We start from the raw sequence: 16,962 nt of genomic DNA, 5'->3' as shown, positions 1-16,962 counted from the left end.
TAACTTTGACGACTTCCTTTCAGAACTAAAAGCTTCCCCTCTCTGTACGCATAGCGCATGGGAAACAGAGTCGCCAACCAAACTAGCAGCAGATTATAACACCATTCTTTCAACCCTTTTAAATACATATGCTCCAATTTCTACAAAAACTCGGCGTCTACGAAAATCTGATGCCTGGTTTGACGAAGAATGTCGGAGCCAGAAGAGATTGATGCGTAAATTGGAGAGGTCCTACAGACACTCGGGGGTTACATCACGGAACGATTGGATACAGGCTCAAAAAGAGAACATGATCTTAATCCGTTCAAAAAATGTCTGAATATTGGACAAATAGGATCACTTCAGAGCGTCAAAATCCACATAGTCTTTGGAACTCGGTTAAAACAGTCATTGCTGATGTCCATGCACCAAATACAATCGACATAGCTCCGGAAATCTTCTCCAAGTTTTTTCTTGAAAAAATTGAGTCAATACGAGCCCTAACAACCTACGCTCCACCACCGTATTTTAGTAAATGCAATAGAGAAAACCTTTCTGCCTTCAAACCTACATCCCTCGAAGAAGTAAGGAAATTAATTCTTACTTCACCGAACAAGCAGTGTTCGCTCGACCCTACCCCAACGTGGCTACTGAAAAAGTGTTGCAATGAAATTGCTCCCTTTTTAGTTCATCTTTTCAATAAGTCACTTAGCACGGATGACTTTCCAAAATCCCTTAAATCAGCTATCGTAAATCCATTATTAAAAAAACCGCAACTGGACGCTGAAGATCTTTCAAATTACCGACCCGTTCCAAATCTGCTTTTAATATCAAAAATATTAGAAAAAATCGCTGCCTCACAGGTCTTATGTCACTTAAATTCAAATGAATTATTAACTAAATACCAATCTGCATATAGACGGTTCCACTCCACAGAAACCGGGTTACTTCGTGTTTTGTCGGACATAACTACTGCCATTGAGTCGGGCTAAACTGGCACTTCTTTCAGTCTTGGACATGAGTGCTGCATTTGACACGATTGACCATGACTTTCTTATTTAACGATTAGATGAATCATTTGGTTTAAACTGTGATGTTAAGACCTGGCTGACATCGTACCTGGCCAACCGCTTACAAGCCGTAAAAGTGGGAAAAACCAATCAAATTATGCAACCCTTTCATCTGGAGTACCCCAAGGGTCCGTTCTGGGCACACTACTCTTCAACCTCTTCACAAATGATGTCGCCAAAATAATCTAATCATATGGCCTTCTATCTCACTGCTACGTTGATGACCAGCAAGTTTATTTTTACTGCTTACCAGAAGAAATAAACAGTCTAAAAATTCGTATAACTGAGTGTATAGAAGCAATTACTCGCTGGATGACCTCAAATAGATTGAAACTGAATCCCACAAAGACTGAGTTTCTGTGGACTGCTACAAGCAGACGTCAGCATAACATTGAAAACTCCCCAATAACCATTTCAGGAAGTGACATCACTCCAAAAACGTGCATCAAATTACTTGGTGTCAATCTGGACGCTAATTTTTCCCTTAAAACTCAGGTGAACAGAACTGTTAGCACGGGGTTCTTTCAATTAAGGCAAATTAAAGCAGTGCGGAGAAACATGCCAACAGAAGCGACTAAATTGCTAGTCAATTCCTATGTTGTTTCACGTCTAGATTATTGCAACGGAATATATGCAAGTCTCCCCAAATGTCAAATCAACAAATTACAATCCGTTTCAACGCCGCGGCAAGGCTTATCACCGGAGTATCTAAATACTCCCACATTTCAGAGCATCTCAAAAATCTGCACTGGCTCAAATGTCCTGAAAGAATCCAGTTCAAGGTATGCTGGATGGTATTTAAGTCACTTTACGGTATGGCTCCGGCTTACTTATCAGAATTGTGTATTCCAGAAGATTCCAATTCCCGACAGTCAACCCTCAGCTAGGTCATCAGCTATCGGAAGGTTGAAGGAACCAAAGCGCACACCAGATACTAAATTCGGTGAGCGTGCTTTCGCCGTGTCAGGACCTAAAGCCTGGAATGGACTGCCACATGATTTGAGAATGATCTCAGACTCGACAGAATTTAGGTCTAAACTTAAAACGCACCTTTTCAGACAGTCGTATCCATAGTTTCAGAAACCTCCACTTTCACAGTCGACGGCAATTTAAATTAACAAAATGTAAAAAATACTAAAAATAAAATAAAATAAATAAAAATAATAATAAAAAATGAATAAATAAAAAAGATAACAACTAACAATTTGTAGGCTTTTTAAATAAAAACTATAGCAGACTTAAGGTCATGCGATGACCAGTGTTTTTTGATACAGTGTCCTCTGCGTGCAGTTTTATCTTCTATCAGCATAAACTTTTTAATATAAGTGTGTTTGTCGGAAGTGACTTGCCAGGTAAGTATGTTTTGGTATCTTTTCTAAATAACAAATGTAGATCCTAGGAAATAAATTGTACAGCGCCCTTGAGGTGATTTTTCACAAAAACGGCGCTCTACAAATTATCCAATTATTATTATTATTAAGGCATTATCAAACTGTTGGTAGCCCACTTACAGACGATACATTTATATTATTTGTAAATAGGTATTTTAATTTCAATTACTGATTTTTTAATTGATTTCTGAGTAAAATGTTAGAAATTATTAATGATACCCCAGTAAAGTTTCCCCAATTACTGTAATGTTTAAATTTGACTGAAGGTCTTTATGTTAGTTATTCCCAAACGATGACTCATAGGGTTATTTTAATAGCATAATTAAGTACTTCATAATGCACTCATATTTGCACTAGGTTTGAAGATATCTAGTAGGGGTGAAGAATTATATTTGTCTGTTCATTTATTAAAATACCTTTCGGATTATTAGATTTTTTTTTAATTTCTAACTGCTCTTAAAGATTCAGTTTACGGCCTTTATTTTGTACGTGTAACGGAGTTGGTTTATTATTATCACTTAGTGAGTGATTTTCATCTAGATGATTGGCAAATTGAGATTGTATTTTATTATTATTTTTAAAAGATCTTATATGTTTTTTGAACCTAGTATTAAAGGACCGGCCAGTTTGTCCAACATAAACAGCGTTGCATTTGTCACACTGGAGTTTATAAATGCCGCTATTTTGTAATTTGAGTACTTTACTTTTTGAGTTTTTAAGAGATGATCCTAAGTTGCTATTTGTGCGGAAGGCAATATCTAAGCCACACTTTTTGAGTAATATTTAGTATCTCTTCACTGAGAATAGATACATTTTTAGAGCTCCTACAGATCTACACAAAGACGAACAAAAAACTCGTATAACCCTTTCCATTGCGGAGTTATGACTGATTCTTTGGTCACGCATAGTGAATTTCCAGGTCCTTATCCGACCCCTTAGCGCAGCTCTTTGTAGAATATACACGTCACTTAGCGCCACAACCCTTGGGCCATGAGACGTATTTGAATATTTGGCGACCTGAATATTCAACTCTGGCGGGATCTGATTGGAGTCTTTTTAAAACGTTATCAAGTTAAAACATTCAGTGGCATCTGGAAATTGAAGCCGGGACCTTTGCCTCGCTAAGGCACTGAAACTTCCCCTATTTTTAACTTTATCATACCTCAATATTAAGAGTTACCTCAAACATTATATTCGATAAGATTAAATCAATTGAATTGCAATTTAGATAGCCTTGGGTAAATATATCCATTCATATTTTAATTTGAGACATCTTTTGAATTCTACCAAGTCTGGAATGAATATTCCATTAAAACAAAACGAAAATAAATCTGGCTGAAGGTAGATTAAAACATTATCGCTATAAAACCTTTTTAAAAACGACATGAATATTTATTATAATTTAGAGTTCATTGAATGTGAAAAGTTTCACGCGGGAATAACTAACGCACAGACAACAGGAATGATGGAGATTTGAGGGCCTCCGTGGTCGAGGGGTAGGGCTCTTGACTGGAAGTTACGGGTTCAAATCCCGCACGGAGAAAAATAGGCATAGCTGATTGTTAAAAACTTGATTGGAATCCATTTCGTAATAAAATATTTGTCCATTCAGAATATATCGGAACATGTGCTCATGCAGCTGTGCCTTTTCCTGATAAATACAATGACGAAATGCGACAATATAAGATTTTTATGTACCTACACGTAGCATATTTGTGTTTTACCGACAGTTTGTTAGTAAACCTGTCAATTTATTCGTTAAGTCAGCAGAGTCGTTTTTCACAAGATCACCTAAATTTGTTATATTTTATGTCATCAAATATTCTCCGGGCGGCGTGCGTTAGTAAATTTTATTTGCTTTCTTTGTCTTATTTCACAAATTATTAATTAAAAATAATATATAGTATATTTGCGGCACGTTCCCGAGTGGAAGATACTCTAAGTATCCCCTGGTGTAAACCCATCATCCAGAATTGAAACGTTGCTTGATATGGATTTGGCCGGGTTTGGCGACCAGATCTGAAAAGCCAGGTACTCCCCCACCTTCACCTTCTCCATCTCCTTCCTCTCTCACCAATCTTCAGTCTCACAACATTCCCTCACTAACTCCAGCTTGGGAACAATGAGTATGTTTGACAATGTTTTATACTGAACAAAATAAATTAAATGCTAGTTTGATTAAATAAAATGTTCCTAGGTGCATTCCAACTGTTGGGTACCATATTTATTGATGCAACTGGTGGAAAATAACTGATGATTTTATTATTTTTTAATAAATCATTTGAAAAGTCAATGACAACAGACACAGGTGGGGAGAACAAAGGGGGACTATAAAAGGTCTGCAGACAGCAAACCTGCATCAGTTCTATCACTTCGATAAAGCAATCAAGATGCAGTTCATCAACCTCTTCCTCGTAGTCTTTGTGCTCTTTGGAGCAGCAATGGTAAGAAAAAATACTTATTTATCTAACTTTATATTATTTCGTTTTTACGCAGGCCTGGTCAATGTAAATTGTACCGCGGACCGCATTGATGGCCTACAATTATCCAAGGGCCGCACAGACTTAATAATACATTTTTTGTTCATATATATATCAACTGGAGAATGAATTTTGATGTTAAGTTACTCGCAAATGGCAAATCACGGACACGAGAATGGTTTTTCTCCGTCTTGAGTCCGTATGTGAGAATTTAAATTAGACTTTTGTGATCATCAATAGTTACAGTTCGAACAAGAGAGTGGTATTTTTCCACTGTCAGTCAACATGTGTATATTAAACTGGACTTTTCTGAATTTTAATAGACACAGTCAAGAAACGACTTTTTTCCATGAGCATTATTTATGATTTCGCTAATCTTTTAGTGTATCAGAGTTTTTATATATATTTTTTCTAACGTATCCTTTTGTGTCTCAGAAATATATTTGCATGAGTGTAGCGAAGTCCTGTTTCATCAGTCATTTTGTTTCGTGTTCACGATGATCGCCGTTTTAATGGGTAAAGATTATTTTTCTAACGATAAATGTTAATGTTTCCTTTAAGCATTTTTCAATATTAGTCATGAAGAGAGTTGAGCAGCCTGTAAAAAATGTTAATATTAATAGATTTGCCCTAACACAAAATCCTGGCATCATTTGGACGAGCTGGTTTCGACACCAGGGGGGTTAGAGAATACTTTGTATAAACTATGACACAATTCGCACATTGACCACCGAAGAGCGCACAACTTTCCATTGTGGGACAGAACTAGAACAGACAGACTTCTGTGAAAGATCAGAAAGTTCGTCTTTAAGACCCCGCATTCTCAATTTCTACCGGTTTAGAAAAAGTTTCTCATTACCTCTTTATATTTTTAAGTTCCATAAAAAATATATGTTATTTGTTAAGATTATTTCTATACATTTCTTATGCCGAAACGTTATATAAATTATCTGAAATTCCCTCGATTGAAAAAAATTAAGCTACGAAAATTATTGAAAACATATTTACAACATGAATTTTTTTTCTGTGTATCTTTAAATGCAATTAAAACATTTGTCTAGAGATTTTTACTCAATTTCAAACGATTCGTGTTTTTTCTAAATATTTTCATAATTTTTGCTTAATTATTATCGTGTTTTAATATTAGCGCGCTACCTCTAACATTCGTATTAACATATGTCTCTTTCAAACCATCTTTGAACGCTTACTACGGGGCCTTAAACGAATTGCCTGGCTAGTGACAGTAAATTGAGTGAGGTGGTCAAATTATAACACATGTGTAAAAGTGTCAAATATATTAATTTATGTTTTTTTTATAATTTCAGTTCGCTTCTGCAGAAGATATCAAATTAGACGATAACGATTACAATGGTTACAAAGGTTACAACGGTTACAAAGGTTACCGTGGCAACAGGCCATCTAGGTATAACAGATACAACCGGTACTAAGATAACTAGATGGACTACTAAGGATTGCCCACCATCAACAATACCAATATAACACACAAACCAGTTTATTCCATCCCATGTTTCAATGAGGTGGGCGATGAGCAGCATTATTTGAATAACTACGATTTTATGTCGATGGGTTGAGTTCCAAAACTGTTACCCAATCTCTACACAAAGGACAATCGCATACTTCAGTTTGTACAACATCTACTAGATTGTAGTTATACTTAATTATATCTAATACCAAATTAGTCAAACTGTACAAAAATATCTTTCAAAATAAGGAGATCTCGCCATAGAAGGATGTTAATTAAATTCAACATTTTCCTCGGATGTTGAATTTGTTACAACTTGTTTTTGTGTTTTTTTCTCATTTTTTACAGTGTTATGATATGATTTGACTCTTTATTAAAATTTGTAACAGAATTATGATTGTTTCATTTTAAGTGATTTCATCAAGATAAAAAACCTTTATTTAATAGTCTAAACAAATGAAAATCTTGATAATTATACTACTATAGCTATTACAATACTACAAAAGAGAGCTATGAGAATTATACTGACGAAAAGAAGATATGAAAAAGTCAAGTGAACATTGGACGAATTAAATATCTTATTCTACTAAGTAATTAATGGCCATACATCAAGTGAATTTCTGAGAAAAAATGAAAACCTGCATCACAAACGCACACATGAGACACAAAAAATACAATTTTCCTTTAGAAAAAACCCAACTTCAAATATCGTTGATGTATGAAGTAAAATTGGTATATCACCAGAAGAAATTTAATTAGAAGGGAAAACGAAAAACATTAAGTTCCAAAATTATGTGATGAGTCCGCATTAATTTATTTTAATAATATTTATATATGTAATTTCTTAGCTTCAAGGTGGCCTGAAGTTTGAAAATAAAATAGATTTCGTGATTTGGGAAAAAATAAAGAAATTGATTCATTTATATTATTTTGTAGAACACAAATATTTGATATGTGAGATTTATATAGTAAAACAGAAATTTTTTTTTTGATAAAATTGAGGCTAAAAAATAAAATACCCATTGTATCTGTCAAATTAAAATTATGTATACTACCAACCATGTAAAAGCCCTCTGGGCGTTAAATAAATAAATAAAATAAATAAATTTAAGAAAGAATCTAATTACGATTCCGCCATATTGTCTACCAGTGTTGACGTATTTTGACAGCTGCTTCAATTTACCTAGCTTTAACAATCATAATACTAGAAAATCAAACTAAAAAAGTGGTTACTCGTCTAATCAGGATAGTGCGCGTTGGGACAGTGAATTTTTTATCCCACAAATTATCTCGCTAAGGCGGAATACTCGTCATTATTCTGGTGTTTGTACCACAAAATACAATTCAGTGCAAAAGTGACTCGATCATTATATAAACACAAATAACCTATCCCAAAGGCGTTTTTAGCGTCACAAAGGCTCTGCCATCTCTCATACAAGAAACAAGCATTGTGTCGTTTTTTTCTTTTTGTGTGAAACTTTGAAAAACTACCTTTAAAATGAATACACTATGCTCCATCTGTAAAAAAAACATTGACACCCCGTCAGACTTCATCTCATGTTGTATCTGCGACGATAATTACCACTTCATTTGTGCCGATATCGCAGAGACCTCACGGCGAGGAACTAAGATTTTACAGTGGCGCTAGTGTGAACTTACCACCAACAACCACAGATGGCACTAGTAATCTGACAATCGATCTATTTTTAACTGAATTCGCAAATTTCAAAGACTCAGTTAATGAATCTGTTGGAAAAAAATACGATGCAATCCTGCTCCAAAATAATGAAATATTAAAAACCATTCAAAACATATCTCAACAGCAAGAAGATTTAAAATATCGAATAAATAATTTGGAAAAACTACATGAACAAGTAAACTCAGCCTTAAATTCAAGACTTGAGGTCTTAGAAAAAAAAAGCGAAAAAAATAAAGAAAATGAAATAAAAATTTGTCTCTTGACAGAACGAAATGAAGACCTAGAAAAAAGAATAATAGCGATCGAGATTGACCAAGAAAACAGGAACAGACGAATCAACAATACTTGTTTGGAACTTCGAGGGCTTCCAGAATTCAAAGAGGAAACATCACAAACCTTAAAAGACATTATATTCAACACCAGTAAAATAGTAGACTGCCAACTAAATACAAATGATATTTATAATATATATAGAGAGTATCACAAAGAAACAAAAATATTCCTCCAACAGTTAAACCTAGGTCAGTGGTAATTAACTTTAATTCAATACCGTTAAAAGAGGAACTCCTTAATGCTATAAAAAAATATAATAGGTCTTGCGAAAATATTGGGGACAAACTAAACACGGGAACAATCGGATTGTCTGGCCCAATTACACCCATATACGTCTCAGAACTCCTCACGTCTAAAGGCAAACGGCTTTGGTATCTAGCTCGCCAACGTGCGACGGAATGTAAATATAGGTACGTCTGGACGAAAGCAGGTCTAATCTACATGAAAAAAGATGACTCTTCTCGACCTATATTAATAGACTCAGAACAAGCTATACCGAAGCTCTGACTACCTGCTCTTTATTCTGATTATCGTGATAAAACTACTGACTACCGCTTTATATCGCCATTTCATACTCTATTACATAACAGCACTATATTATATGAACACCTAGGTTTTTGCATAACTCCAATTTGTACTGGAACACTTTTAATCCTAATTTTAATTTTAACTTTAATTTTAATCTTTATTCTCTCTAGAATGGTAACTACACTTACTATAAGATTATTATTTGATTTATTAGTAATATTACTAATAATTCGGCAAAAGAGAACTCTAATCAACATATTTTATATAACCCAGATATTACTTATTTTTCATACTTATACTACTTTTTACTGTCTTTTGAAAGAGAAAATGCCACACACCAACTACATACGTTATTTATTTCCTGGATTTTATTTCAGATATTATTTCTTACTCATATATATTTTAATTTTCCTAATTACATCATTTTGTTTACCGTTTTGTCGCTACATATTTCGTACTACAAGTATTTATATGATAATAAAATACTGTTTTATAACTTTACCCAGAAAACAACAATTAATTTTTGAATTCTAATTGTAATAAACGATCTTCAACATGAAATCGATAGTATCTTAGTGCCAAATACTGAAATAATTTTTGAAAACATTAACAAAATTATGCAATTTAATTGGGAATCTAATAGGATTAATATTGTTCATCAAAATATTAGAACGATGGGAAACTTGGATGATTTTCTTATATTTTTGGAAAAAATAAAAGCTGTGGTAAAGTTCCATGTACTAATTCTCACTGAATGCAGGTTAAATGATTCATACATAGCCAAACAAATTTCAGGCTATAACGAATACCATACAACATCGCATATTAACCAAAATAGCGGAGTAGTAGTATATATTGACAACACATTAAATTCCTCAGTACAAGAAATAAACATAAATCAGTGTAATTGTTTAAAAATCAACATTAATGAAAATTTAGGTATCCTAGCTATCTACCGATCACCATCGTTCAATGACATCCAAGATTTCCTGGAAAATCTTATTGGTGAGTTAAAAAAAACTAAGGATTATGCACAATATGTACTGATCGGGGACATGAATATAAATACTATAGGAGAAGTATTGCATAGGCAGTCCGACGACTACTTATGTGCTATGGCTGAAAGTAACTTTATTTCCAATATTAATTCTCCAACTAGGGTACAAGGTAGCTCTAGCTCATGTTTGGATCATATATATACCAGAAATATAACAAATTCAAATGCATTTGTAATACATAATACAATCACTGATCATTACACCACTGCAATCAGTATCCCAAACTCAACACCCAAAAAACATAAAATTAATCACAAACAGATTATCGATTATGAGGCTTTATTAAATGATCTTAATAATAAAAATTGGGAATATGTTTATAAAGAGACTGAAGTTAACAATGCTCTAAACTATTTTATTAATGAAATCAATACATTCATAACAAAACACACAATAACTAAACGCATTCCATATAGTAAAATACATCTCACACCATGGATTACCAACGGCATTGTTAAATCTATACACAAAAGAAATCACCTTCATAAAATAGCTAAACGAGACCCATTGAACGATACTAAACAGCAAAACTATTACCGTTACCGTAATATTTGCAAAACCGTTATTCGCAAATGTAAAGAGCGTTATTATAAATTCTTACTTGATAAGGATAATTCCAGCAAAAACATGTGGAATGTTGTCAGAGACATAACTAAAAGTAAAAGAAATACCAATGCATCTGTAACTGAATTAAATACCGGAAATTTGATTATAACTGACAATCAATCAATTGCATGTCATATTAATCAATATTTTGCATCTGTTGGATCAAATCTAGCAAAAAATTTTTTATTAGAAACCCAGAAAACGGAAGACTCTTTAGCATCGACAATTGAAACAAAGGAACAATCTTTTTCATTTAATATTAAACCAACTACTGTAGAAGAGGTCTTAAAAATAATCAACGGCCTTAATACTACACATGCAAAGGGTCCAGATAGTCTAAATACACAAATACTAAAAAAAATTAAAAATCAGATTTCTGCTCCGCTATCATATATTTACAACTTAAGTTTTGCATCAGGAATATTTCCTGATCACTTCAAAAAATCAATAATTGTCCCAATTCACAAAAGTGGACCTAAATCTCTTGTAGAAAACTATAGGCCAATATCACTATTAAGCGCGATATCCAAAGTCATTGAAAAGCTTTTCAAAACTAGGTTAAACGAATATGTGGAGAAACATAACATTCTAAGTCCTAACCAATACGGCTTTCAGTCGGGTAAGGGAACGGATGATGCCATCGCATGTCTCACTGAAACTATTGCAGGGAATATGAACCATGGCAAGAAAACTATTGCCCTTTTCCTGGACCTGGCCAAGGCATTTGACACTATATCTCATAAAATTCTTTTACAGAGACTTAGAAATATAGGAATAAAGGGAAAAGCTTTTCAATGGATAGAAAGTTATATATCTAATAGATTTCAACAAACCAGAATTAACGAGGCTATTAGCACTTCACTAAAATACACTTTTGGGGTACCACAAGGAAGTACACTTGGGCCCCTTCTCTTTATTATATACATAAACGAACTTTGTAACCAACACATTGGTGGCAAAATTATCACGTTCGCTGACGATACAGTTATTTTGTTTGAAGGTGATGATTGGATAGAAACACACCACCTTGCGAACACAGGTATAAACAGAGTAAAACAGTGGCTAGACAGTAATTTGCTTACACTAAACATACAAAAAACAAAATATCTCACATTTAGCGCTACCCTTGCAGGTCAACCCAAAACACCTCATCACCTCACAATACATAATATTAAGTGTAGCCTTGGAAATAATAACCATACTTGTAAATGCGAAACCCTTGAATGTGTTAAATCTATTAAATATTTAGGTATAATAGTGAATAACCATCTTAAATGGAAACAACAAATTGAAAACACAGCTAATAAAGTGCGCAAGCTTATTTATATATTTATAGCATTGCGGGAAATTATAAAAACTCAAGACATTAAAAAAATATACTGCGGGCTCTGTAACTCCGTCATAACCTACGGTTGCATTGGATGGGGTGGAACAGGATTAACAATATTATACCCGCTACTGAAGGCACAGAAATCCATTCTACGCGTCATTATGAAGAAACCCTTCAGATACTCGAGCGACGCTATCTTCAAGGAGTTTAATGTGCTTGATGTTCGACAGTGTTACATAAAAAAAATAACAATCTGCGTCCACAAAAATAAAAACAAAACGATAACAGTCGATCATAATCATCACACCAGAAGTAAGAGCAGAAACGACCTTTCTATTCCAACTAGCAATACTGCGGCTTATCAAAAAGTTTTCTCATACCTGGGACCAAAAATATACAACAAAATCCCCTCTCAATTTAAACTATGTGAATTATCAGCCTTCGGTACTAAAATTACTAAATGGTTATTAGACTTAGGTAGGACAGATTCCGAAAAATTATTAAAAAACGTAGTCTGAGTTGATTTCCTCGATTTTGTATTTTGTATTTACCTAAAAAATATTTTTTTTATTTTTCTTTCTTACATTGATATATTATATTTTTATTTTATATTTTACATGTACCTATCTGGATTTTATTGTTCATTACTGCTAAATTGTATTTTCCTAAAAAATATTTTCTTTCTATTTTTCTTTCTTACATTTATATGTTATATTTTAATTTTATTTTATATTTTACATGTACCTACCTGGAATTATGTACACGCAACCTGCCAATTTGACTGTCCTAAAACGGGAAACTTCCTAGTTGGACAGTCAAAGCTTCCTTTTATATTTGTATATCTTGTATGTAATAAATGTAATAATAATAAATAAATAAATAAATAAAAATAAATAAATCATATCGAAAGAAAAGAAAAAATTAAAAAAAAAAGATTTTAAACTCATAAATTATAAATTAAACTTACACTTCTCAAATTATACCGAATCCATTAAATTTCATAATTTTTACTCCCTCCAAACACGACGTCTAATTTTTGATCAAATCTTATTATTTAAATTCCTAAATAATGGTCTGGACTCACCAGAACTTACCAATTTAATAAATTTTCATATTCCGTCTAGATCAACCCGACAATCTGATTTATTTTATTTACCCTCGTGTAAAACAAACAATCGAAAAAATTCCCCAATTCCTCGTATATGTGCACAATATAATACAAAATTTTACAGAATTGACATTTTAGGTAATAACCTAAAGAAATATCGATATGAAGTAATGCGTACGATCGATTATTAATATGACAGTATGAAATGTATCGGGAGCATCTCCTATCCTCTTCCTATTTTCCTCTTCCTCTCCCCTTCCTTTAACACCAAATTAATTTTAAGATCCTAAAACTTCATTTCTAATGAACTTTAACATAAGAAACTTCTGTGGCTTGACTTCAGTTAACTTGTATATTTATATCTATCATTGTATATTTTATAAAGCTGTTTGTTTCTTTCAAAATAAATAATATTACTAAGAATTTTAATGTCTCTTGGTGCAAATATGAAGGAGGCCCTGAGAAAATTAATTTCTATCTTTTGGGGAGCTGTGTGGAGGGTCTTTTTTAAGGAAAGGAAGGAGAGGAAGTTCTGGAAAGGTAAAAGGTATTAGGGCTGTCTAGCAATCTAGGGATCATTGTGTCCAGGAATGATGGACATATGAATGAATCCCTCCCACTCCGACGCAAGGCGATAGATCGAGGCAGTCCAGCTTGGGAGGACAAAAGTTCTCTCAGCCTCAGAGTCGGTTGGCAAACGTATACACCGCCGAGAATTTGACTCCATATCTCATTCTAGTGCAGAAATAAGAGTTGATTTTCTTCGGACGTTGCCGACTATTTCTACCATTCAAGATTATATTGACTTTAAATTCGACTCTGTATTTCACTTCGGTGCAGAGAGTGCGAAAAGTCTGCTGTTTCATGCGAAAAGTTTAAACTGCTCTTTAACTAAACAGTCCTGGCACTAATAAGAAAAAACTTTGAAAATATCTGCGAAATCGGTCCCGTTTTAGAGTCCATTGAGGACAAAAACCTTACCCAACAAGAAACACTTGAAGTGACCTGCGGCAGGGGTTTTGGTTATACCGGCCTCCCAAATTGAATTGGGATAAAATTGAATTACAAACCGTATAACTTCTTGTCCTCGCTTTCATCGAATATTGATCTAGTCCGTCTAGAGAAGACAATATGCTCTGCCACACGTACACATCGGAGCGGCGGTACCACGCGTCACTCAAGGCCGCCACGCAGAAAAGTCACACAATGGACTGCGCTGTAAACCGTTACCTTACTTTTAGACTTGACGTATTCTCGCTGTCTGTACAGTGTAAAGTCAGGGGAGCTGTGGCGCCACCCAGTTGGGCAACATTGTGAGGCGGGTTAAGGCAGGGGCTGTAGGAAGGGCTATTTTAATGCGGGTCTTGAATAGGCCCGGATTATATGAAGGAGGAAAAACAGATACCGGTAGCTCGTTCCACATACGAGCCGTCTTACACAAAACGGTCTCAGGAAGTCAACATCAACTGTGAACGGGTGTTCCGCTCGTGTACGTCGAGTTAGCGTTGTTATTGTGATCACGAAAAGACAGCTTGTAACTTAAACTGACACCAAGGTCCTTAATAGACTGAACATTAGATAAGCAAAAATCATTTCGCGACTACCACGCCGACCATCTCCTCAAACGAGACGCATTTGAACGCCTATGATGACATTGACCCTATAGTCACTGCAAACATGGTGGAAACCGCCATTAAAAACATGAAATCCGGAACATCAGCAGGACACGACGGCTTAAGTACCGAACACGTCAAACATACAGGGGTAGCGATTCTAAAACTACTGGCAACATTGTTCACCGATATCATAAAGAGTGGTTATCTACCCAAAGACAATCATAATACCGATAGTAAAATCTAAACTGACAGACATAACTTTACAGGAAAATTACAGACCGATATCCATCGCCACCGCCACCGCCAGAATATTTGAACGAGTTCTTTTAGATCAAGTCAGACCCCAATTGAAAACGAAAGACAATCAGATGGGTTTTAAAACAGAATGCTCCACGGATTCAGCCATATTCGGCGTAAAAAGGACGTTGAAATACTACAGGAAGAGAAAAACAACAACTTACGCATGCTTTCTGGACCTTAGTAAGGCCTTCGACAGAGTCTACCATCCATTATTATGGACCAAACTAAAAGAAAGAGCTCTACCATGGAAAGTAGTACGAATTCTCGACACATGGCACCGTCAACAATAAAACCTCGTTAAATGGAAAGATGGTTTCTCAGAACCCTTTTTCTTAAAGAGTGGGGTCAGACAAGGAGATTGTTGGTCCCCAGTACTGTTCAACATATATATAGATGAATTGACTCACAGGTTAAATAACGCTGGGTAGGCTACCATATTGGAGGACAATGCATCAACTAGTAGAAGATTTCGACTCTGCAGCCCGTAGGTGAAAGGGACGCTATTCTCAGCTTTCTGCAATACCTTGTATACTTGCGAGCTGTGGACCAACTTCAAAAAGCAAACCATGGAAAGGCTTCGGATTCAATATAACAATGATTACCGCATAATGTTTGGACTTCCAAGGTACTGCAGTGCCTCCTCGATGTTTATGGAGGGGAGAGTTCCCGGCTTTGCAGCCCTAATGAGAACCAGGGTAGCAGGAACGAGGGGAAGGATCAACAACTTCAGAAACGTCCTCATCATTGAATCCCATCAGACCTCAGGATCGAGCATCGAAAAAAATTGGAGAAAAATATTGGCCCCCATAATTATCGCTCTGATATACCAATAAGCTTACAATAAATGTAATTTTTTTATGATATCACTCTCCATTCTATATATTTCCTTTTACTTTTTCTTATGTTTTATTTGCTTCATCAAACTTACATTTTATATTTTATTTTATTTGTACACACTTGAATCTCTATATATAACATTGTAGTTATATTTTGTAGCAATTAATCGTACCTGTATTTAATACTTCCATAAAAGGAACTCGAGGATACATGTGGGTAGATTAAATGCTTCCACGAGTAATAAAACTCTTATAACAAATATAACATTTATTATGTAAAATGCGATTTCTAAACACATAGCTCTAGGAAATTAATAAATGAAGCAAGAGACTCATTGTAAAAGGTTATATCTCAAGGCGTGTCGAGATAGAAATTCTCGATAGTTAAAAATGCAACTCATGTCAGTTGAAAATTACGAAAGAATAAATGATGCTATAAAGAAATAAATGGGCGCCAGCTCAGAATTAGATAATTCTGAACAAATTTATATATTATCAGAGTAATCCCTCAGAAACGGAAGTATAAAATATCAATCTCAATTTTAGAGGGCCTTTTACGTATATTCAGGGTCCGCCAAAGTCGGCAAGTCTTTCAGAACGTTCCGTGCCACCGAGACTCGAGCCACAACTGACAGAACCAAATCCAAATGCAGCGCAGCGTCCTTCAGAGTAGTTCGCAAAAACAAGATGGCAACTTGAGAATGCTGACTGTCGGTACGGTAGGTACTTAACGAGACTGCTACAATTTTATGGAATGTGTGGGATTGCACTCACCTCCCCACATTCTGGAAAAAACAATTATTATTATTATTATCAAAAATAATTGGTTTCTTCGTTCGTTAAAATGACATAATTTTGCATTTGTCAACATTAATTTCTAATCTGTTGCACCAATCATCAAATGATTTAATATCTAATTGAAAAAGAAAACAACCTTGATAGGACTTAATTAATTCGATGATCTTATTATTATTGTCGACGAAAAACCATTATTTTTACATTTTGAAAGCTTTCAATCTCCCGTAGACTGGTAGAGATCATAGATATACCACTCATGTACCACATATACCACAATTTACAATGACAATATTTATAAGTACTCTTCCAGATAAGCATTCGCTTGTGTTTGGAAGAGCAGTGTACAT

The 16,962-nt window shown here is 34.6% G+C and overlaps 1 long non-coding RNA gene across 1 annotated transcript; it reads left to right on the top strand.

Annotated features, from left to right (window-relative positions):
* Positions 1-4,728: 4,728 nt before the first annotated feature.
* On the top strand, positions 4,729-6,794 carry LOC149415918 (uncharacterized). The gene is made up of 2 exons (XR_016303486.1): positions 4,729-4,884; positions 6,246-6,794. It is a non-coding gene; the product is annotated as an uncharacterized LOC149415918 (long non-coding RNA).
* Positions 6,795-16,962: the final 10,168 nt, after the last annotated feature.

Source organism: Hesperophylax consimilis, chromosome 17 (genome assembly GCF_061612785.1).
Source record: "Hesperophylax consimilis isolate HC1 chromosome 17, BYU_Hcon_1.0, whole genome shotgun sequence".
NCBI lineage: Eukaryota > Metazoa > Arthropoda > Insecta > Trichoptera > Limnephilidae > Hesperophylax > Hesperophylax consimilis.
This window is presented reverse-complemented; position numbering and strand designations above follow the sequence as displayed.